This window comes from Pseudophryne corroboree, chromosome 10 (assembly GCF_028390025.1).
Source record: "Pseudophryne corroboree isolate aPseCor3 chromosome 10, aPseCor3.hap2, whole genome shotgun sequence".
NCBI classification, from domain to species: domain Eukaryota; kingdom Metazoa; phylum Chordata; class Amphibia; order Anura; family Myobatrachidae; genus Pseudophryne; species Pseudophryne corroboree.
In genome coordinates, this window is record NC_086453.1 from 81,155,679 (window position 1) to 81,177,548 (window position 21,870).

General features: G+C 46.6%; 1 long non-coding RNA gene across 6 annotated transcripts in view; it reads left to right on the forward strand.

The window, feature by feature from the left end:
- LOC134966073 (uncharacterized) overlaps positions 1–21,870 on the forward strand; it is a 185,741-nt gene that overhangs the window by 76,977 nt on the left and 86,894 nt on the right. For 4 of the 6 annotated variants that reach the window (XR_010188581.1, XR_010188583.1, XR_010188586.1 and 1 more), the window contains 2 exons: positions 263–431; positions 12,529–13,722. The exons of 1 other annotated variant lie outside the window; for it this stretch is intronic. This is a non-coding gene — a long non-coding RNA (uncharacterized LOC134966073). Of the gene's footprint in view, positions 1–262; positions 432–12,528; positions 13,723–21,870 lie in introns of those variants that run through there. One more of the 6 variants, XR_010188584.1, reaches the window with a different exon arrangement.

Consider the following 21,870-nt stretch of genomic DNA (forward strand, 5'->3'; position numbering starts at 1 on the left):
TGAGGGACTTTATCACGAAAGGGACATTTTGAACATTAAAGCACTAGTAGTGCTAAAGCACTAGTAGTAGACAAAAGGGTAGTCTACAAGACATACCTGAAACACAAGTATACCTCAATAAAACAGACATTCATTAACAACAATCAAATTGGTCTTTGTCATTAAGTATATACACAAGTAAAATCAGGACCAGTACACACACGATTTTAAATTATTTATCCCATTTTCTTTTTCTTTTTCCCCTCTCACACCTCTTCCCAAGGAGCGCGCTGACCACTCTTTGATAAATATCCAAATACAGGAGGTAGGACACCTCCAGGTCTAGCAGCACTCATCACCACCTTCTCCCCTGGACTGAGCGCAGCCTCCTTCTACTTTATAAAAACGTAAAAGGTGAAACTAATATATTATATAGACTCATTACATTAAAGGTGAGATAGTTCAAATCTTTATTTCTTATAATTTGATGATTGTGGTTTACAGCTTAAGATAACTCCAAATCCAAAATCTCAGAAAATTAGAATATATGCTTAAAATCAATTAAAAAAAAAAGGATTTTAAATACAGAAATGTCGGCCCTCTGAAAAGTATAATCATGCATGTGTACTCAGTACTTGGTTTGGGCCCTTTTGCATGAATTACTGTCTCAATGCTACGTGGCATGGATTCTATCAGCCTGTGGCACTGCTGAGGTGTTATGGAAGACCAGGATGCTTCAATTGCATTGTTCGGTCTCATGTCTCTCATCTTTCTCTCATGCACTGCAGGGGGTCAGATATAACATGTGCAGAGAGAGTTAGATTTGGGTGGGGTATGTTCAAACTGAAATCTAAATTGCAGTGTAAAAATAAAGCAGCCAGTATTTACCCTGCACAGAAACAAAATAACCCACCCAAATCTAACTCTCTCTGCACATGTTATATCTGCCCCCCCTGCAGTGCACATGGGGGGTCATTCCGAGTTGTTCGGTCGCTAGCTGCTTTTAGCAGCATTGCAAACGCTAGGCCGCCGCCCTCTGGGAGTGTATCTTAGCTTAGCAGAATAGCGAACGAAAGATTAGCAGAACTGCTACTAAATATTTTCTTGCAGTTTCTGAGTAGCTCCAGACTTACTCCTAGATTGCGATCAGCTCAGCCCGTTTAGTTCCTGGTTTGACGTCACAAACACGCCCTGCATTCGGCCAGCCACTCCCCCGTTTCTCCAGCCACTCCTGCGTTTTTTAGCACACTCCCGGAAAACGCTCAGTTACCACCCAGAAACGCCCCTTTCCTGTCAATCACTCACCGATCAGCAGTGCGACTGAAAATCGCTGCACGAACACCAGCAAATCTACTAAGTTTTGTGTTAAATAACTTAGCGCATGCGCTCTGCGTACCATGCGCATGCGCAGTTAGCAACAAATCGCAGCATAGCGAAAATCGGCAACGAGCGCACAACTCGGAATGACCGGGTGTGGTATTGAAAGTCGACAGTAACTAGATCGACAATGTCTAGGTCGACCACTATTGGACGACAGTAACTAGGTCGACAGGGTGTCTAGGTCGACAGGGTCTTTAGGTCGACATGTTCTAGGTCGACAGGTCAAAAGGTCGACATGAGTTTTTAATGTTATTTTGGTGTCATTTTCTTCATAGAGTGACCGGGAACCCCAATTAGTGCACCGCGTCCCCTCGCATGGCTCGCTTCGTTTGCCATGCTTCGGGCATGGTGCCTTCGCTCCGCTACCGCTTCGCTCGGCACAGATTACCGTTCCAATCGTAGTCCACGTGGATCGTTAAGTATGAAAAGGTTCAAAAAAAGAAAAAAATTGTGAAAAACTCATGTCGACCTTTTGACCTGTCGACCTAGAACATGTCGACCTAAAGACCCTGTCGACCTAGACACCATGTCGACCTAGTTACTGTCGACCAATAGTGGTCGACCTAGACATTGTCGACCTAGTTACTGTCGACTTTCAGTCCGGATCCCGAATGACCACCCTGGTTTTGCCCATTAGCTAACAAATTTGCTGCTGCGATCAGTTCTGAGTTAGGCCCCCTGTGTGTGCTGAGATGCTATGTTACCGCTGTACTGCTTCACATGTATACTGTGAGTTCCTGCTGCTGCAGAACATCTTCTATAAACTACAAGCTGTTATCCTTGTTGTCTGAATAAACCAATCATCCTGGTTAAGTGCCATTGTGTGGCCTAACATCCCTATCTGACACCGCAACTCTCTGTCAATAAGATCAGCCATGTTGGCTCGGGCGGGGTGGAGGCAGAATGGGGGCATGGTTACTGCGAATGCATCATTATAGCTACACCAGTGACGTGCGGGCGGGTGAGGCAGAACCTTTCCCTGAGCTACAGCCCCCGCTCTGTAATGCTGATATTACCGGCATTATAATGCAGGGGGCGTGGCTATGATTACACAATTTGGCCAGAATCGCATCATGGACTGCCCGGACCGCCCTCTTTATTCAGGGCGGCCAGTAGGGGGGACCTAGAAAATCATGAGACTTGCCTATTCTTTCAGGGTGCAGGGAGGGCCACCCAATTTGCGGGAGCCTCCCGGCCATTCCGGGAGTGTAGGCAAGAATGTGTAGGAGTCTTATCCCAATTCTATTACCAACTAAACCACTATGTCATTGTAGATACAAAATAGCATTAAAAGACAAAGCAGCCTACCGGAGACCTGAAAGCAGTGTAAAAGCAGCAGTTACAGGCATTCATGCACACAAGTTTCCAGGCAGGTTTATACAGGGTAGGAGATTCTAGGTGTGTTTACGGATCTTCCAGCATGTAAACAGTACAGGTACTGACAAAAATAGTGTAATAACAGAAACTCAAAGACAAATGTATATATTGTTATCACAGAAAAATATTTCCTACTGATAATATAGCCCCATATTTTCACTGGTGCTGCTTCCCTAGAGTTTGAGTAAATTGGGCATACAGAAGTGAAACTCTTTTTTGGGGCACTCGATTAATACAGTTAAAAATGATTTTTATTTATATAACCTAAAAATATCGAACTGACAACAACATGAATAGTCCTCGGAAGCATCCAGATTAGAGTTTTCCAGTTAGTACAGCTCAAATGATAAATCGTATTACTGCAGGGGGTGTAGTATGGTATGCCGGTGGCCAGCATTCCGGCGCCGGAATCCCGACCGCCGGCATACCGACAGCTGGGTGAGCGCAAATGAACGCCTTGCGGGCTCGCTGTGCTCGCCACGCTGCGTGCACGGTGGCGTACGTTCTCCCTCCAGGGGGGTCGTGGACCCCCAAGAGGGAGAAAAGGTGTCGGTATGCCGGGTGTCGGGATTCCGGCGCTGGTATACTGTGTGCTGGGATCCCAACAGCCGGCAACCTAAATACCACCCACTGCAGGAACATAATCAGAACTTTGTGGTCCCCATAGCAACATTTTGTAGGGGCTTCTGTCCCATTGCTTCTAGAGAGACACACCTCTCTGTAGCACTTGCTAATACTATGCCCCATAATATGCCCTCATTGCCCTCATTCATTTTTTGAACCATAGTAGTGCCTTGGTTAATGTAACTGTGACAGGGAAGGTGGCCTCTCTCAGCTCTGGGCCCCATAGCAGCTGCACTCCCTGCACGTGTGGTAGCTACACCCTTGTATTTAACACATGTAACTGTGACAGGGAAGGTGGCCTCTCTCAGCTCCGGACCCCATAGCAGCTGTATTCCCTGCATGTGTGGTAGCTACACCCTTGTATATAACACATGTAACTGTGACAGGGAAGGTGGCCTCTCTCAGCTCTGGGCCCCATAGCAGCTGCACTCCCTGCACGTGTGGTAGCTACACCCTTGTATTTAACACATGTAACTGTGACAGGGAAGGTGGCCTCTCTCAGCTCTGGGCCCCATAGCAGCTGCACTCCCTGCACGTGCGGTAGCTATGCCCTTGTATATAACACATGTAACTGTGACAGGGAAGGTGGCCTCTCTCAGCTCTGGACCCCATAGCAGCTGTATTCCCTGCATGTGTGGTAGCTACACCCTTGTATATAACACATGTAACTGTGACAGGGAAGGAGGCCCCTATCAGCTCTGGACCCCATAGCAGCTGAACTTCCTGCACGTGCGGTAGCTATGCCCTTGTATATAACACATGTAACTGTGACAGGGAAGGAGGCCCCTCGCAGCTCTGGACCCCATAGCAGCTGTATTCCCTGCATGTGTGGTAGCTACACCCTTGTATATAACACATGTAACTGTGACAGGGAAGGTGGCCCTATCAGCTCTGGACCCCATAGCAGCTGTATTCCCTGCATGTGTGGTAGCTACACCCTTGTATATAACACATGTAACTGTGACAGGGAAGGTGGGCCCCTCTCAGCTCTGGACCCCATAGCAGCTGCACTCCCTGCACCTATGGTAGCTTCAACCTTGCTTACAATGATGTAAAGAATATCTGCATGTAAAGGTTCAACAGCACAAATCTTTAGTGGCAAATATATAAACATATGTATGTAGTAAACCATACATTGGAAGTGCTACAAATACAACTGAGACACATGTCCCCTTATAATATTAGTAATCATGCAACAGATTTTTTTATCTTTTCTACTGTACTATGTATATACAGTTGTGTAAATTCAGCACTTATTCTCCAAGGTAAATAGTGAGAGTAACATACATAAGTGATAACAAATTTACTGTTAGGGTGATGGATTTCTACTGTATGTCCTTTTGCCTTAGGCATTGAGTGATAAATAAAGGCATCAAGCCAGACTAAACTATGAATTTTGTAGATGGAGTCATTTGGGAATCAGACATAATTATATAGGTTTGCAGCATTTATTTAATAGTCATATATACAGTAGGTGCACCAGAAAATTGTTGTAGTAAAAACTAGAGATGAGCGGGTTCGGTTTCTCTGAATCCGAACCCGCACGAACTTCATGTTTTTTTTCACGGGTCCGAGCGACTCGGATCTTCCCGCCTTGCTCGGTTAACCCGAGCGCGCCCGAACGTCATCATGACGCTGTCGGATTCTCGCGAGACTCGGATTCTATATAAGGAGCCGCGCGTCGCCGCCATTTTCACACGTGCATTGAGATTGATAGGGAGAGGACGTGGCTGGCGTCCTCTCCATTTAGATTAGGAGAGAGAGAGAGAGATTGACCCGAGGCTGATACTGTAGAAGAGAGTGCAGAGTTTAGTGACTGACCACAGTGACCACCAGCAGTGCAGTTGTTTTATTTAATATATCCGTTCTCTGCCTGAAAAAAACGGTACACACAGTGACTCAGTCACATACCATATCTGTGTGCACTGCTCAGCCCAGTGTGCTGCATGCCTGCATCATCTATGTATATATTATATATCTGACTGTGCTCAGCTCACACAGCTTATAATTGTGGGGGAGACTGGGGAGCACTGCAGTGCCAGTTATAGGTTATAGCAGGAGCCAGGAGTACAAGACAGTCACATACCATATCTGTGTGCACTGCTCAGCCCAGTGTGCTGCATCATCTATGTATATATTATATATCTGACTGTGCTCAGCTCACACAGCTTATAATTGTGGGGGAGACTGGGGAGCACTGCAGTGCCAGTTATAGGTTATAGCAGGAGCCAGGAGTACATATTATATTAAAATTAAACAGTGCACACTTTTGCTGCAGGAGTGCCACTGCCTGTGTGACTGACCAGTGACCTGACCACACTGACCACCAGTATAGTTAGTAGTATACTATATTGTGATTGCCTGAAAAAGTTAAACACTCGTCGTGTGACTTCACTTGTGTGGTGTTTTTTTTTTTATTCTATAAAAAACTCATTCTGCTGACAGACAGTGTCCAGCAGGTCTGTCATTATATAATATATATACCTGTCCGGCTGCAGTAGTGATATATATATATTTTTTATATCATTATTTATCATCCAGTCGCAGCAGACACAGTACGGTAGTTCACGGCTGTAGCTACCTCTGTGTCGGCACTCGGCAGTCCATCCATAATTGTATACCACCTACCCGTGGTTTTTTTTTTCTTTCTTCTTTATACATACATACTACTACATCTCTTTATCAACCAGTCTATATTAGCAGCAGACACAGTACAGTATGGTAGTTCACGGCTGTGGCTACCTCTGTGTCGGCACTCGGCAGTCCGTCCATAATTGTATACCACCTAACCGTGGTTTTTTTTTCTTTCTTCTTTATACATACATACTACGACATCTCTTTATCAACCAGTCTATATTAGCAGCAGACACAGTACAGTATGGTAGTTCACGGCTGTGGCTACCTCTGTGTCGGCACTCGGCAGTCCGTCCATAATTGTATACCACCTAACCGTGGTTTTTTTTTCTTTCTTTATACATACATACTACGACATCTCTTTATCAACCAGTCTATATTAGCAGCAGACACAGTACAGTACGGTAGTTCACGGCTGTGGCTACCTCTGTGTCGGCACTCGGCAGTCCGTCCATAATTGTATACCACCTAACCGTGTTTTTTTTTTCTTTCTTCTTCATACATACATACTACGACATCTCTTTATCAACCAGTCTATATTAGCAGCAGACACAGTACAGTACGGTAGTTCACGGCTGTGGCTACCTCTGTGTCGGCACTCGGCAGTCCGTCCATAATTGTATACCACCTGACCGTGGTTTTTTTTTCTTTCTTCTTTATACATACATACTACGACATCTCTTTATCAACCAGTCTATATTAGCAGCAGACACAGTACAGTACGGTAGTTCACGGCTGTGGCTACCTCTGTGTCGGCACTCGGCAGTCCGTCCATAATTGTATACCACCTACCCGTGGTTTTTTTTCTTTCTTCTTTATACATACATACTACTACATCTCTTTATCAACCAGTCTATATTAGCAGCAGACACAGTACAGTACGGTAGTTCACGGCTGTGGCTACCTCTGTGTCGGCACTCGGCAGTCCGTCCATAATTGTATACCACCTAACCGTGGGTTTTTTTTCTTTCTTCTTTATACATACATACTACGACATCTCTTTATCAACCAGTCTATATTAGCAGCAGACACAGTACAGTACGGTAGTTCACGGCTGTGGCTACCTCTGTGTCGGCACTCGGCAGTCCGTCCATAATTGTATACCACCTACCCGTGGTTTTTTTTTTCTTTCTTCTTCATACATACATACTACGACATCTCTTTATCAACCAGTCTATATTAGCAGCAGACACAGTACAGTACGGTAGTTCACGGCTGTGGCTACCTCTGTGTCGGCACTCGGCAGTCTGTCCATAATTGTATACCACCTAACCGTGGTTTTTTTTTCTTTCTTCTTCATACATACATACTACGACATCTCTTTATCAACCAGTCTATATTAGCAGCAGACACAGTACAGTACGGTAGTTCACGGCTGTGGCTACCTCTGTGTCGGCACTCAGCAGTCCGTCCATAATTGTATACTAGTATCCATCCATCTCCATTGTTTACCTGAGGTGCCTTTTAGTTGTGCCTATTAAAATATGGAGAACAAAAATGTTGAGGTTCCAAAATTAGGGAAAGATCAAGATCCACTTCCACCTCGTGCTGAAGCTGCTGCCACTAGTCATGGCCGAGACGATGAAATGCCAGCAACGTCGTCTGCCAAGGCCGATGCCCAATGTCATAGTACAGAGCATGTCAAATCCAAAACACCAAATATCAGTAAAAAAAGGACTCCAAAACCTAAAATAAAATTGTCGGAGGAGAAGCGTAAACTTGCCAATATGCCATTTACCACACGGAGTGGCAAGGAACGGCTGAGGCCCTGGCCTATGTTCATGGCTAGTGGTTCAGCTTCACATGAGGATGGAAGCACTCAGCCTCTCGCTAGAAAAATGAAAAGACTCAAGCTGGCAAAAGCACAGCAAAGAACTGTGCATTCTTCGAAATCCCAAATCCACAAGGAGAGTCCAATTGTGTCGGTTGCGATGCCTGACCTTCCCAACACTGGACGTGAAGAGCATGCGCCTTCCACCATTTGCACGCCCCCTGCAAGTGCTGGAAGGAGCACCCGCAGTCCAGTTCCTGATAGTCAGATTGAAGATGTCAGTGTTGAAGTACACCAGGATGAGGAGGATATGGGTGTTGCTGGCGCTGGGGAGGAAATTGACCAGGAGGATTCTGATGGTGAGGTGGTTTGTTTAAGTCAGGCACCCGGGGAGACACCTGTTGTCGGTGGGAGGAATATGGCCGTTGACATGCCAGGTGAAAATACCAAAAAAATCAGCTCTTCGGTGTGGAGGTATTTCAACAGAAATGCGGACAACAGGTGTCAAGCCGTGTGTTCCCTTTGTCAAGCTGTAATAAGTAGGGGTAAGGACGTTAACCACCTCGGAACATCCTCCCTTATACGTCACCTGCAGCGCATTCATAATAAGACAGTGACAAGTTCAAAAACTTTGGGTGACAGCGGAAGCAGTCCACTGACCAGTAAATCCCTTCCTCTTGTAACCAAGCTCACGCAAACCACCCCACCAACTCCCTCAGTGTCAATTTCCTCCTTCCCCAGGAATGCCAATAGTCCTGCAGGCCATGTCACTGGCAATTCTGACGATTCCTCTCCTGCCTGGGATTCCTCCGATGCATCCTTGCGTGTAACGCCTACTGCTGCTGGCGCTGCTGTTGTTGCTGCTGGGAGTCGATGGTCATCCCAGAGGGGAAGTCGTAAGCCCACTTGTACTACTTCCAGTAAGCAATTGACTGTTCAACAGTCCTTTGCGAGGAAGATGAAATATCACAGCAGTCATCCTGCTGCAAAGCGGATAACTGAGGCCTTGACAACTATGTTGGTGTTAGACGTGCGTCCGGTATCCGCCGTTAGTTCACAGGGAACTAGACAATTTATTGAGGCAGTGTGCCCCCGTTACCAAATACCATCTAGGTTCCACTTCTCTAGGCAGGCGATACCGAGAATGTACACGGACGTCAGAAAAAGACTCACCAGTGTCCTAAAAAATGCAGTTGTACCCAATGTCCACTTAACCACGGACATGTGGACAAGTGGAGCAGGGCAGGGTCAGGACTATATGACTGTGACAGCCCACTGGGTAGATGTATGGACTCCCGCCGCAAGAACAGCAGCGGCGGCACCAGTAGCAGCATCTCGCAAACGCCAACTCTTTCCTAGGCAGGCTACGCTTTGTATCACCGGTTTCCAGAATACGCACACAGCTGAAAACCTCTTACGGCAACTGAGGAAGATCATCGCGGAATGGCTTACCCCAATTGGACTCTCCTGTGGATTTGTGGCATCGGACAACGCCAGCAATATTGTGTGTGCATTAAATATGGGCAAATTCCAGCACGTCCCATGTTTTGCACATACCTTGAATTTGGTGGTGCAGAATTATTTAAAAAACGACAGGGGCGTGCAAGAGATGCTGTCGGTGGCCAGAAAAATTGCGGGACACTTTCGGCGTACAGGCACCACGTACAGAAGACTGGAGCACCACCAAAAACTACTGAACCTGCCCTGCCATCATCTGAAGCAAGAAGTGGTAACGAGGTGGAATTCAACCCTCTATATGCTTCAGAGGTTGGAGGAGCAGCAAAAGGCCATTCAAGCCTATACAATTGAGCACGATATAGGAGGTGGAATGCACCTGTCTCAAGCGCAGTGGAGAATGATTTCAACGTTGTGCAAGGTTCTGATGCCCTTTGAACTTGCCACACGTGAAGTCAGTTCAGACACTGCCAGCCTGAGTCAGGTCATTCCCCTCATCAGGCTTTTGCAGAAGAAGCTGGAGACATTGAAGGAGGAGCTAACACGGAGCGATTCCGCTAGGCATGTGGGACTTGTGGATGGAGCCCTTAATTCGCTTAACAAGGATTCACGGGTGGTCAATCTGTTGAAATCAGAGCACTACATTTTGGCCACCGTGCTCGATCCTAGATTTAAAGCCTACCTTGGATCTCTCTTTCCGGCAGACACAAGTCTGCTGGGGTTGAAAGACCTGCTGGTGAGAAAATTGTCAAGTCAAGCGGAACGCGACCTGTCAACATCTCCTCCTTCACATTCTCCCGCAACTGGGGGTGCGAGGAAAAGGCTCAGAATTCCGAGCCCACCCGCTGGCGGTGATGCAGGGCAGTCTGGAGCGACTGCTGATGCTGACATCTGGTCCGGACTGAAGGACCTGACAACGATTACGGACATGTCGTCTACTGTCACTGCATATGATTCTCTCACCATTGAAAGAATGGTGGAGGATTATATGAGTGACCGCATCCAAGTAGGCACGTCACACAGTCCATACTTATACTGGCAGGAAAAAGAGGCAATTTGGAGGCCATTGCACAAACTGGCTTTATTCTACCTAAGTTGCCCTCCCACAAGTGTGTACTCCGAAAGAGTGTTTAGTGCCGCCGCTCACCTTGTCAGCAATCGGCGTACGAGGTTACATCCAGAAAATGTGGAGAAGATGATGTTCATTAAAATGAATTATAATCAATTCCTCCGCGGAGACATTGACCAGCAGCAATTGCCTCCACAAAGTACACAGGGAGCTGAGATGGTGGATTCCAGTGGGGACGAATTGATAATCTGTGAGGAGGGGGATGTACACGGTGATATATCGGAGGGTGATGATGAGGTGGACATCTTGCCTCTGTAGAGCCAGTTTGTGCAAGGAGAGATTAATTGCTTCTTTTTTGGGGGGGGTCCAAACCAACCCGTCATATCAGTCACAGTCGTGTGGCAGACCCTGTCACTGAAATGATGGGTTGGTTAAAGTGTGCATGTCCTGTTTTGTTTATACAACATAAGGGTGGGTGGGAGGGCCCAAGGACAATTCCATCTTGCACCTCTTTTTTCTTTTATTTTTCTTTGCGTCATGTGCTGTTTGGGGAGGGTTTTTTGGAAGGGACATCCTGCGTGACACTGCAGTGCCACTCCTAAATGGGCCCGGTGTTTGTGTCGGCCACTAGGGTCGCTAATCTTACTCACACAGTCAGCTACCTCATTGCGCCTCTTTTTTTCTTTGCGTCGTGCTGATTGGGGAGGGTTTTTTGGAAGGGACATCCTGCGTGACACTGCAGTGCCACTCCTAAATGGGCCCGGTGTTTGTGTCGGCCACTAGGGTCGCTAATCTTACTCACACAGTCAGCTACCTCATTGCGCCTCTTTTTTTCTTTGCGTCATGTGCTGATTGGGGAGGGTTTTTTGGAAGGGACATCCTGCGTGACACTGCAGTGCCACTCCTAAATGGGCCCGGTGTTTGTGTCGGCCACTAGGGTCGCTAATCTTACTCACACAGTCGGCTACCTCATTGCGCCTCTTTTTTTCTTTGCGTCATGTGCTGATTGGGGAGGGTTTTTTGGAAGGGACATCCTGCGTGACACTGCAGTGCCACTCCTAGATGGGCCAGGTGTTTGTGTCGGCCACTAGTGTCGCTTAGCTTAGTCATCCAGCGACCTTGGTGCAAATTTTAGGACTAAAAATAATATTGTGAGGTGTGAGGTATTCAGAATAGACTGAAAATGAGTGGAAATTATGGTTTTTGAGGTTAATAATAATATGGGATCAAAATGACCCCCAAATTCTATGATTTAAGCTGTTTTTTAGTGTTTTTTTAAAAAAACACCCGAATCCAAAACACACCCGAATCCGACAAAAAAAATTCGGTGAGGTTTTGCCAAAACGCGGTCGAACCCAAAACACGGCCGCGGAACCGAACCCAAAACCAAAACACAAAACCCGTAAAATTTCAGGCGCTCATCTCTAGTAAAAACCACCATGTATAGTAAAGGGCAGAAAAGACTCAGCGCAATTGTGCATAACATCTGCTTTCTTCCTTATGTGGGTCACAGTGATGGATAGAATGCCTAAGCGTGCCATACTATCCCTTTAAACTAATGAATTACACAGGTTCTATAGTTTGGTAAGTTTTTTGAGAGTATCATGTAGCACAGTGTTTCTCAGAGTAGGTAGGGCTTTCTTTTACCCTCCTTACCTACTATATTCAGTGCCTTCACCCAAACCTAATTGTCTGAGCTCCCCAGGAGTAGGCTTGGGACAATCCCCTGAGGTAAGCTAATGTTAAGTGTTTTATAAACATGCAAATGCAAAAACTATATTTACCATGTTTCAATAAATTAGACTTAATAAGGACAAGGTGTTAATTTATTCTGGATCTCTTCTTTATCTGGGAACCCTTTAACAAAAATCATGCAATAGGAACAACAACAACAACAACAACAACAACAACAACAGTGTTGACATCTAACTCTAATAATCGGTTAGAGGTTCTCCCCATTCCCATCTCTTCACATATAACATATAACCCTTTGTTTTTATATTGTGTATATTATGCTATTGTAAAATGCATATTTTAAAATAACTATTAAAAAGAGCTATATTGATATGTTTATATACCATTTATACTAACTTTATAATTCCTGCACTTGCTCTCACATGAGTTCACTTATTATTGCATCATTGTGGCCATGGTTGGTGCACTTTGGAAAATGATGTATCCTCTTGGTATTATTCATTTGCCACAATTTGATTACTTACCATTAATATCCACTTTACAGGTTCTGCTGGTACAATCCCACCAGCACTGATCGCCATCAAACAGTTTACGAATCAGGAGAACATTATCCTAATGCCTTTTGATCCAGTTGAGCCTGCAGAGGACATAGCAGCAGGCAACATTGTGGAGGCCCAATAATTGCAGCAGGCCCAGCCAGGGCCATCTTACTGTATAAGATCACTGGGCTTGATGTCCAAGTCCCCACATTTCTAGAGGGCCTTTGAGAAGGGGCAGGCTGGTTCATAGGGAATCTGCCAAAAAAAGCAGACATTGTCCCTCAAAGGAAAATAAACACACACTGGCCTTCATTTGTATGAGTAATATGCTTTCTTTAGGATAGGTGTCTTCAAAAAGATCAGCCTACGACAGCCATTTCCTTCTAATCCCGACAGTTGTGAATAGTCTCTAGACTCATCCCCTTGTGTGTCTCCAGCGCTAGCCTCCCTGCATCTCTCCAGCACCATCCCCTATGTCTGTACAGCCTCATTCCCCCTGTGTCCCACCAGTGCTCCTAAGCCAGCACCCCCACCCCCAGGCTCAGCAAACAATCAGTGTAGTGCTCAGCCAGCCCGCCTCCCCCTCAGCAGCAGCCCCTGCCACTCAGGACCTGTGCTTATTGGTCACCACAGTGCTGCACAGTTCCCCTCAGCCCAAAGCAAGATACCCCTTTTCCACCTAAGTCCTGGGTCAGACCCAATATTTACTGACTCCTTTCCACCATGACTCCGACCCGGATTATTCCTAGGTCAGAGGAGCCATTTACACTGCACACAGGTGCAGTAACACCAGGAGTCTCAGCAGCAGCATGAGACAAAGCAGAGACTCTGGCTCTGTCTTGCTCCCAGTTCAGTGTCAGCGCTGCAATAAGAAGCAAGGATCTCCCTATGTTGTATATGGGATTTGAGCCGGATGACCCAGTTTACCCGTTTACACTGTCTCTTAACCCGGGTCCTTCCTGGGACCAAACCTGCAAGCTAGCTGGGTTGGATTCCCAGGTCACTGGACCCAGGTTAACCCTTTTCCACTGAGCTGCGACCTGAGTTATCACGGCAATAAACCGTGTTTTAGCTGTAGTGGAAAAAGGGTATGAATTGCTATCCTTAAAACCCGGACTGTTAGTGTGCCTTGAGGACCGAGGTTTGGAAACACTGGGGCAGATGTATTAACCTGGAGAAGGCATAAGGAAGAGATAAACCAGTGATAAGTACAAGGTGATAAAGGCACCAGCCAATCAGATCCTAACTGTTAATTTACATATTGGAGCTGATTGGCCGGTGGCTTTATCACCTTGCACATATCACTGGTTTATCACTTATGCCTTCTCCAGGATAATACATCTGCCCCAGTGTTATAAGTATTCCATTCATTTCCACATCTGGCCTGCTATTGCTTTCTGAAATGTGTCTGTAATAACTGTGCATCTTGCAGAATGTGCCTCAACAAACAGTTTACAGGTGACTTGGGTTTTGAAGGAAATGCAGCAGCAGCAGCAGGACTATTTGCACATGGTCACATCATTCTGCAATTACAGTGGTGAAAAAATGTTAGATACTCTCCGAAGTTACAGATAATTTCCAATAGAAGCATCACCATAAGGTCTATGTAATCAGAGTTTTGTATATTAAAATAAAAAATAATATCAAAAGTGAATGAAAAAAAAAAAAAAACAGAACAAAAAAAAATGGCAGATTTTCTGGTCTTTATATTTTCCAGGCTTTAAATTTAAAACACCTGGTCTTTGCTATTCACACACCCTGCTGCAGGTGATTCAAGGAGTGCTAGCTTGTGTGAGAAATGTGTGTGGGAGATGTATGTGGGAGTAAGGACGAATAATGTGACTGCATCATATAATAATACTCTAGCATTTAGGCATCAGGAATGTTGTGTTTGTTCTGCTTAGAGTTATTTTGGCCGTTATACAATGTCTAGTATGTCTGGCTAAACAATGGAAGGTGCTGCCTAATCTTTCTTTGAAAAAAAGAGACACTACGTATTTGCTGTCAACTGTCACCACTCTTTATCCTTTCTCCACTGCATCTGCTGTGGCATCAACTGCTACCAGATATGAAGGACAATTGTCCTGACCAGCAACGGCTTCAGCCGCTGGGCTGCAGCGCCTACCATATATTGCAGGGGGAACCTCTTAGCGGGGGTGTAGCGAGGGTGGCTTCGGTGGAGCGCAAGATCCAGGTGCTGGAAAGTTAGAGGGTGCACCACAGAGCAGGAGGAGGAGGAGCAGAGGAGGCGTATACTGCCTCGGACTCTGAGACTAGGTAGGGAACAGTGCAGGCAGAGGCAACAGCAGGAGACACTGACAGCCGGCACATGCTGGAGCTCTCTCTGCCCCTCAAGCTGTTGCAGAGCAGCTATTTCTGCCCCTCAGGGAATTCTGGGACATTATTTTCATAAAAAGATTGGGGGGATTATCAAGTCTGTGGGAAGTCACATCTGCGGCATTATTTTCATTAAGGGATTGGGGGGTTTTGAGGTCAGGTCAGTCGAGGGGCAGACACAGTGTTTATAATTTATTTGAATTAAAAAAAAAAGTAAATAATTGAATACAGCTACCTCCATAGGGCTCTTCTGTGGTGTAACGTGTATAAGGAGCTCTACTGTGTGGCGTAACATGTATAAGAGGTACTACTGTGTGGCGTAACATGTATAAGCAGCTCTACTGTGTGATGTAATGTGCGGTGTAAGATGTGAATTGGTACTATTATGTGGCCACGCCCAATATTTTAGCTGCTTGCCTTCAGCGCGCACTGTACATATTTTGTACATGGGGGGCACCCAAAGGAAACTTTCGCAATGAGCTCTACAAGGTCTAGAACTGGCCCTGTCACCAATTTAAATATTGTTTCTTTGCAAATGTGACATGACACCACATGTTGGCCAAGCCCCCAAATCAGTACAGGGGAGGGGGCGTCAAAACATATCCTTGCTCCAGGCACCATGGCGCCTAGCTACACCTCTGCCTCTTAGCACATATAAACATACATGTTCTGATGTATGTAATATGTTAGGCGCCGGGGTCCGCTTGATGGTCTGCGCGGCCCGGCGCCTAGCAACTAGAGACGCCGTGCACGTACAGCCGCCGGCTCCCTAGCAACGCTAGACGCCGGGCGCGCTGAGCCGCACGGACCCTAGCAACGGGGACGCCACTGGCAGACCGCGTTCCCCGTTGCTAGGCTTTAGGAAATTAGATATTCACCTGCTCTCTGGCCGTGCAGCAAGGCAGCTGCACGGCATTTATTCTAATCAGCCTTTAGCAGCTGATTGGAGGACTCCTTGTTAAATACACTCCCAGGGCTTCTCACAGACGCCGGTAATAGCTTCCTGCATGCTGCCTTTGTTTGCTGAGAGTCTGTTTCCAGTCCTGCTGTATCCGGTCATTCCAGTCCTCAGAAGTCCGGTATTCGGGAGTTGTCATCTCATCCCAAGAGGTCGTTTGGTTCCCTGGAGTCCTGACTGTTCACCGTTTTATATCCAGTGGTGTTCGTGAGTTGCGGCTCTGCCGTGTGTTGCGGCTTAGCCGCTTTACCTTTTATATTTTGTGTTTGGAGCATTTGCGGAGGGTTCCGCTTCCACAAGTCCTCTCTGGTACTCGGCGGTGCCGTAGGGAGAATTGGACAAGTGGATATTTTGGTTGTCCTTTTCCCTGGCGGTTTCTCCGCACATATTATAGTTTTGAGTTTGCTTAGCCCCTGGCCTGGTTGTTTAGTTAGAGGGCCTCTTGTTATCACCCTGTCTCGGGTTTCCCTTTGTCTCTCATTAAGACCGGGGGGCATCGAAGTTGGGCAGACATAATCCGCCCTTCAAACGCGGCTGCCAAGGGCTCAAGAAACCATAGTCTCGCAGGGGATTTCTGACAACACGGGTGAGACAACAGAGTTAGGGCGCCAGGGGCTATTTTCCTGTCCTGCTCCCTTCCCCAGCATTCCGTTCCAGTGCTCCGGTCCTTGCCATAAGATCTCCTCTGACCAGAGTGCTGGAATCATAACATTATTACCGGCCATACCAAAACTTTAAATTAAACGGGGTTTAATTTTTTCTCATTCAGTTTTGTGAGAGTTTATCGGCCTCATGAATCCAACAGGTTTAGGGCCAAATCCTGGTCAGCTCTTAGTCAGCCAGATTCAAGAACTTACTCAGATGGTTCAGGATCTTTCTCTTCGGGTGAAGTCGCAGGAAGATCTTTTGCGAGCTTCCCCAAGGGTAGTCCCTGAACCAAAGATGCATTTGCCTGACCGTTTTTCTGGTGATAGAAAAGAGTTTTTTAATTTTAAAGAATCCTGTAAACTTTATTTTCGTTTAAGACCGACTTCCTCGGGTACTGAATCTCAGCGGGTCGGGTTTATTATTTCTTTGCTCCAGGGGGATCCTCAGACCTGGGCTTTTGGTTTAAGAGCAGAGGATCCGGCATTGTTGTCAGTTGACGCTTTTTTTGAGTCTTTAGGGCTCTTGTATGATGACCCTGATAGAGAGGCGTCCGCTGAAAGTCAGTTGCGCGCTCTCAGACAGGGTAGAAATCCTGCGGAGGTTTATTGTACGGAGTTTCGCCGTTGGTCGAACGACTGTTGCTGGAATGACCCAGCCCTGCGCAGTCAGTTTCGCCTCTGCTTATCAGAGTCTATAAAAGACAGTCTCCTTCAGTACCCCGCTCCTGAGACTCTCGATAAACTCATGGAGCTTTCTATTAAGATTGATCGTCGTCTCAGAGAGCGGAGGGCTGAAAAAGGAGCACTTGTAAGGTCAAATCCGTGTGTATATTCCATTCCTGAAGATGTAGAGGAGCCCATGCAGATGGGTCTCTCCCGGCTGTCTCCTGAAGAAGGAGCCAGAAGGCAAAATTCTGGTCTTTGTCTGTACTGTGGGGGTAAGGGACATTTTGCTCGTAATTGTCCGAACAAGTCGGGAAACGCTTTGACCAGGTGAATTGTGAGGGGGTTCACCTAGGTCTGCAGCTTATCTCCTCGAATAACTCCCTTTTAGTCCCAGTTAAAGTTTCCTTTGGCAGCCTCAGTTCTTCGGTGTCGGCTTTTGTTGACAGTGGAGCTGCAGGAAACTTTATGGATTTAACTTGGGCTAAGGCCTTAGGCATTCCTCAGTTACCTTTGGGTAGGTGTGTCACCATGCATGGCTTAGATGGGAGTCCGCTGTCTAATGGGATTATTTCTCTCCGTACACCCCCTGTACTACTTACAGTAGGAGCTCTACATTCCGAGAAAATCGAGTTCTTTCTTACACATTGCCCAGCAGTTCCAGTTGTTCTGGGTCACCCTTGGCTGGCCTTTCATAATCCCACCATTGATTGGCGGTCGGGGGAGATTTCACATTGGGGTACTTTTTGTGATAAGGAATGTATCACGTTTCCAGTCAGAGTAGCAGCTATCATTCCAGAACTCATTCCGGTGGAATACCAGGAGTTTGCTGATGTTTTCTCCAAAGGCAATGCGGACATTCTGCCTCCCCATCGGCCTTATGATTGTGCTATTGAGTTAATTCCTGGTGCCGCATTGCCAAAGGGAAGATTATATGCATTATCCGGGCCAGAAACTGCGGCTATGAATGATTATGTAAAGGAGAGCCTTGAGAAAGGATTTATTAGACCATCAAAATCTCCTTTAAGTGCAGGCTTCTTCTTTGTGGAGAAAAAGGATGGCTCGCTTAGACCTTGCATTGATTTTAGAGCCCTGAATAAGATCTCCGTTAAAAACACCTATCCTTTGCCGTTGATTTCTGTACTCTTTGATCAGTTACGTTCTGCTGTGATTTTTTCTAAAATTGACCTTAGAGGAGCGTACAACCTCATCCGAATTAAATCTGGAGATGAGTGGAAAACGGCCTTCAGTACTCAGTCGGGTCACTACGAATACCTGGTGATGCCGTTCACTGCTCCGGCAGTTTTTCAAGACCTCATTAACGATGTGCTCCGTGACTTCCTAGGGAAATTCGTGGTCGTTTACTTAGACGACATCCTGATTTTTTCTGAATCAATGGAACAACATGTTACCCAGGTGCGTCTGGTTCTTCAAAAGTTACGTGAGAATCATTTATATGCCAAGCTGGAGAAGTGTGAGTTTCATGTCACGGAAGTATCTTTTTTAGGGTACATCATTTCCCCTCAGGGATTTTCCATGGAACCAAAGAAACTCCAGGCCATCCTTAGTTGGGCGCAACCCACCAATTTAAAAGCAATTCAGCGCTTTTTAGGGTTTGCGAATTATTATAGGAGGTTCATTCATTCTTTTTCTGACCTGGTTGCTCCCATTGTAGCTCTGACAAAGAAAGGAGCGGATCCTACCAACTGGTCGCGTGAAGCTGAGTTGTCCTTCCGGGCCTTGAAACAAGCCTTTGTCTCGGCTCCAGTCCTCAGACATCCTAATCCAGAATTGCCCTTTGTGGTGGAGGTTGATGCCTCGGAGGTTGGAGTGGGTGCTATCCTTTCTCAAAAGGATCCGGAGTCTCTGGAGTTACATCCTTGTGCCTTTATGTCCAGGAAATTCTCCTCCGCTGAATCCAACTATGACGTTGGTAATCGGGAGTTACTGGCGGTAAAGTGGGCTTTCGAGGAGTGGAGGCATTGGCTGAAGGGAGCAAAACATACTATTTCGGTATTGACTGACCATAAGAACCTGCAATACATTGAATCGGCTAAGCGGCTTAATGCCCGGCAGGCACGTTGGGCATTATTTTTTACGCGTTTCAAATTTATAATCACTTTCAGGCCTGGTTCCAAGAATACTAAGGCTGATGCCCTGTCACGTAGCTTTCTTCCGGTTCACAATAACAATCCTGTTACCCCCATACTTCCATCTTCGGTCATCTGGGCGGGCCTCACACAAGATTTATTTACCCAGTTAAAACAGCTTCAACACCAAGCTCCTAGAATTACTCCTGCTGGTCGTCTTTACGTCCCTGAGTTTTTGAGAGCTACTGTTTTAACGGAATTCCATGATAACAAAGTTTCAGGGCATCCAGGAGTCTCTAAGACATTGGAGTTAGTCTCTCGCTCAGTATGGTGGCCTGGTCTTTCTAAAGACGTCAAGGAATTTGTTTATTCATGTCAGGTTTGTGCACAGCATAAGGTTCCCCGTTCCTTGCCCATCGGGCAACTTATGCCCTTAAATGTTCCTCTCAGGCCGTGGTCTCATATTTCCATGGATTTTGTGGTTGACCTTCCCCTTTCAGCCGGATTCCGAGTCATATGGGTGGTAGTGGACCGTTTTAGTAAAATGGCTCATTTTATTGCTCTTCCCCGATTGCCTTCTGCCCAAGGGTTGGCAGTTTTGTTTCTCCGCCATGTATTCAGGCTTCATGGGTTGCCTACTGATATTGTTTCTGATCGGGGTCCACAATTCATCGCACAATTCTGGAAATGTTTTTGTGCCTCATTGAAGATGAAATTGTCGTTAACATCCGGTTACCACCCACAATCCAACGGGCAAACCGAACGAGTTAACCAATCATTGAAACAATATTTGCGCTTGTATTCAGCCAAACTCCAGAATGATTGGTCCGAGTTTCTTCCGTTGGCTGAATTTGCTTACAATAATTCTTGTCATTCCTCCACTAAAGAGTCTCCATTCTTTTCAGTTTTTGGTTTTCACCCCAGAGCTAATTCTTTTTTTCATCATTCCTCAGTCTCCTCGCTTACCTTAACCTCCCATCTCAGAGCCATTTGGAAAAAGGTGCACCTTGCTCTCAGAAAAGCGGCCTTTCGAGAGAAGAAATTTTCTGACAGGCTCCGACGTCCTTGCACTTTTAAGGTGGGAGATAGGGTGTGGTTGTCGACTCGCAACATCAGGCTTCGACAATCCTCGGCTAGACTGGGACCCAAATTTATTGGGCCATTTCTTATTATTAAAAGAGTCAACCCAGTTGCCTTTCGGTTACGTTTACCAAGATCTCTCAGGATTGGAAATACGTTTCATTGTTCCCTGTTGAAACAATACGTTTCTTCCAGTAGATTTCCTCGGAAGATCTCTCAGGGTAGATCTCCAGTGGATGTACAGGGACAACAGGAGTTCTTGGTAGAGAAGGTTCTCGATTCCAAATTGTCCCGGGATCGGCTGTATTTTCTGGTTCACTGGAAAGGCTATGGTCCGGAGGAAAGGTCTTGGGTCCTGGATAAGGATCTTCATGCCCCGAGGCTCAAGAGGGCATTTTTTTTTCGGGAATTTCCTCAGAAACCTGGCTTTAGGGGTTCCTTGACCCCTCCTCAAGGGGGGGGTACTGTTAGGCGCCGGGGTCCGCTTGATGGTCTGCGCGGCCCGGCGCCTAGCAACTAGAGACACCGTGCACGTACAGCCGCCGGCTCCCTAGCAACGCTAGACGCCGGGCGCGCTGAGCCGCACGGACCCTAGCAACGGGGACGCCACTGGCGGACCGCGTTCTCCGTTGCTAGGCTTTAGGAAATTAGATATTCACCTGCTCTCTGGCCGTGCAGCAAGGCAGCTGCACGGCATTTATTCTAATCAGCCTTTAGCAGCTGATTGGAGGACTCCTTGTTAAATACACTCCCAGGGCTTCTCACAGACGCCGGTAATAGCTTCCTGCATGCTGCCTTTGTTTGCTGAGAGTCTGTTTCCAGTCCTGCTGTATCCGGTCATTCCAGTCCTCAGAAGTCCGGTATTCGGGAGTTGTCATCTCATCCCAAGAGGTCGTTTGGTTCCCTGGAGTCCTGACTGTTCACCGTTTTATATCCAGTGGTGTTCGTGAGTTGCGGCTCTGCCGTGTGTTGCGGCTTAGCCGCTTTACCTTTTATATTTTGTGTTTGGAGCATTTGCGGAGGGTTCCGCTTCCACAAGTCCTCTCTGGTACTCGGCGGTGCCGTAGGGAGAATTGGACAAGTGGATATTTTGGTTGTCCTTTTCCCTGGCGGTTTCTCCGCACATATTATAGTTTTGAGTTTGCTTAGCCCCTGGCCTGGTTGTTTAGTTAGAGGGCCTCTTGTTATCACCCTGTCTCGGGTTTCCCTTTGTCTCTCATTAAGACCGGGGGGCATCGAAGTTGGGCAGACATAATCCGCCCTTCAAACGCGGCTGCCAAGGGCTCAAGAAACCATAGTCTCGCAGGGGATTTCTGACAACACGGGTGAGACAACAGAGTTAGGGCGCCAGGGGCTATTTTCCTGTCCTGCTCCCTTCCCCAGCATTCCGTTCCAGTGCTCCGGTCCTTGCCATAAGATCTCCTCTGACCAGTGTGCTGGAATCATAACAAATATATGTGCTGGCAGGTAACGACACCAAAAACAGTCCAAAAGCTCATGTCGACATTTTCACCTGTTGACCTAGTACTTGTCGACATAATTCCCATGTTGACCTAGTGCATGTCGACCTAA